The sequence below is a fragment of the Capsicum annuum genome, unplaced genomic scaffold, assembly GCF_002878395.1.
Source record: "Capsicum annuum cultivar UCD-10X-F1 unplaced genomic scaffold, UCD10Xv1.1 ctg77397, whole genome shotgun sequence".
Lineage (NCBI taxonomy): Eukaryota > Viridiplantae > Streptophyta > Magnoliopsida > Solanales > Solanaceae > Capsicum > Capsicum annuum.
This window is the reverse complement of record NW_025887788.1, coordinates 7557-10376: the sequence shown is the minus strand read 5'-3', so window position 1 is coordinate 10376 and position 2820 is coordinate 7557. Positions and strand designations below refer to the sequence as shown.

General features: G+C 31.2%; 1 long non-coding RNA gene across 1 annotated transcript; it reads right to left on the bottom strand.

Annotated features, from left to right (window-relative positions):
• Positions 1–313: 313 nt before the first annotated feature.
• LOC124894779 lies at positions 314–1226 on the bottom strand. The gene is made up of 2 exons (XR_007051350.1): positions 640–1226; positions 314–568 (listed from the first exon to the last, which is right to left on the bottom strand). It is a non-coding gene; the product is annotated as an uncharacterized LOC124894779 (long non-coding RNA).
• Positions 1227–2820: the final 1594 nt, after the last annotated feature.

Below are 2820 nucleotides of genomic sequence, written 5' to 3'. Positions count from 1 at the left end.
CTCTTGTTGTTACCTAGTTCCAAGTTTCAGATTTGCCTTAAGGAAAAAGGACTTTGTCTTTCTATGTTATACAATATTCATATTCATAAAAAAACTAAGACTAAAACCCTAAGAGGTTCTATTTATAGTGTATTAAAAGATAATATGTAAAATGTCCAAAATGGTCCTTCAAGAATGGGCTGCCCCTTTAGTGTTTGTAGTGGGCTGTTTTTGGTGTGTATTTGGGCCCTTAATTACGCGTCTCTTGCACACACACTTAGACGACTTCAATACACACTCACAAGAGTCCATCTACATGATCGCACTCATGTCAGAACAAGAAAAATATCAGTCACACATAATCAATAATGAAAGGCAGGAAAAGAAGGACCACAGAGTCTCACAGTTATTACATTTACAAAATAGTTTGTGGCCATAAGGGCAAAATAACTGTATCAGCCAATAAAAAGGATCACCAACAAAAATCGAGAGCAAAGAAACAAGATCTGCAACACAATGCTTGTATTCAACTAGGAGTTTTGAAAGACGGAGATTGAAAACAACTTGTTTTTCTCCACTTCTGCTTCAACTACAAAGAGAACATAGATTAATGGGAGTAAAAAAAAACTATTAATAAAAACCAGAAAGGTAATAGCTTACACGGATCTACGGAGCTGATATACAACGTTCACACACTTTATCGAGTTTCAGGTAAATTCATGGACCTTCACCAGATTTCATACCTTTAAGCGAAAGAACTCATGAAATAGAGGAGAGATTACAAAACAAAAGCAAAAGAAGAACACTTTTTACTTATGCAAGCTGAGCAGGAAGAAGATGCACACAAGCTGATGAAGGTAATTCATCACCCACAACAAGATCAAATGGAGATGAAGATTGCAAAGGACCAATATAGACATCCTCAGCGGTGAAAAAAGCGGATGGATAAAGAGCAAGAGGATCAATTAGGAAACATTAGGGCACCTTTTATAGTCCCAAATCAGGTAATTGGACCGGATTTGAGCTTTTTTATTGATATTTGTTATTGTAATGTTTTATTTTGGCTGATCGGACCCCCTTTTTGCTTAATATATAAAACGGACCTTTAAGTCCATTATTCATTAAAAAAAAAAGACAGCTAATTATTTGAAGCTGAAATATATTAGAAACATCAATGATATTTTAGAGACGATATGGTTGAACATAATTAGTCGACAATGGCCATCGCCAATTGATTATAAAGCGTATCATTGTAGTAAAAAAAGTGTTTTAGTTTTAACTCCTTGATTTTCAATTTGAGAAGCAAAGTAAACTTGAAGAATTAGAAGAATATAAAAAAGATTTAAGGATATTTTTGTCTTTGTCAATAGTTATGCCATGTATTAATAGTCATGTATTGTTAATACATTGATTTGGTAGGAATTAGTTATACATCCTATAATATCAAATAAGATGTATATTTAATACATATACTAGTAATACATTATTCTAAAATTGCTGATTGGGAAGGAAAACTAGCATAACTAACATCACGTTTGGTTAGTAGATTTCAGTTGCTTTGCATCAAATTCAGCTCACCAATTAGATGATTGGTTATCATTTTAACAATCTCACATATATAAGATTTGTATATTATTATTATATACGAGTCAATTTATATATTATTTTCTGTAAAGTAAAATATAAATAACTAATACATAAATCATTAATCTCACGCATAACATTAACCCACAATGACCAAACGACTCCAAGGGGTGTTAGTGAAATGGATGACATCTCTTATCTCTCCATTTTTAATCAAAAGTTTGAAATTTGATGGTAGAAATTGATAATATTGAAAATATAGAACACTTTCTTCTTAAATAAGTTTTACACACATAAATTTTAATTAATTAATTTTTGGGTTTGAAATACCCTGTAATTATTAAAAAAAAACTTACTCTTTCGTTAAAAGAACTCCCTATTTTGTTTCCAATTAAACAAATGATTAATGTGACGCATGCTCCCTTTCTACTGCCATCAGCGAATGACTAAGAAACTATTGCATTTAAATTTAAATTATTAATTTTGTAACAGAATAAGCATCATTGTATAAGACAATAAGGACATTAAATTGATCATCTCCTTACATGATTTAAAATAAGGAAAGATGTAGGAGATTGAAACAGACAAAATTACCATGTTTTGTGAAAATTTAATCATATAATTAGCTAGGTAGATTCATAACTTATAGTAAACTAAAACGCAAAAATAAGTTCATCATTTCTTATGTTAGATTTAATGAGAGCGATAAACCACACATCCCACATTTGGCGCAACTTGAAAAGGGATTGCTATTACACATGCTTAATTATGTAAAAGAAAACTGTCAATACGACTCCATTCTTTTCATTTTACTTGACATTCTTTTTAAATATATTTGTTTCAAATTAGTTGTTCATTTCTACATATAAAGAGTGTTTAATTACTCTATCACAATCCAAAAATTCAGGTCATGATTACACTTATCACGGCTAAGCCTTGACAAGTAAACCAATCACCCAAATTGATATGTAAATGATAATCACAATACAAATTTCAAGGCGAGACTTGAAGTCAGATCGTACATACATAAAGATAGCATAAGTCTAAATCACAGCAATGCCAGAAACCATTCAAAATCTGATGTCACAGTGTAAGAACAATCTACATACTACTCAAAGTTTAAAAATACAACTGATAATTCAAAAGAAAAATACAAGCTTGTCTCCAAATACAAAACAAGACATAAACTAGATAGGATGAGGTCAGAGGTCAACTCTGGAAGCATAGAGCGACCACTACCTCGAATGTATCAAGTCA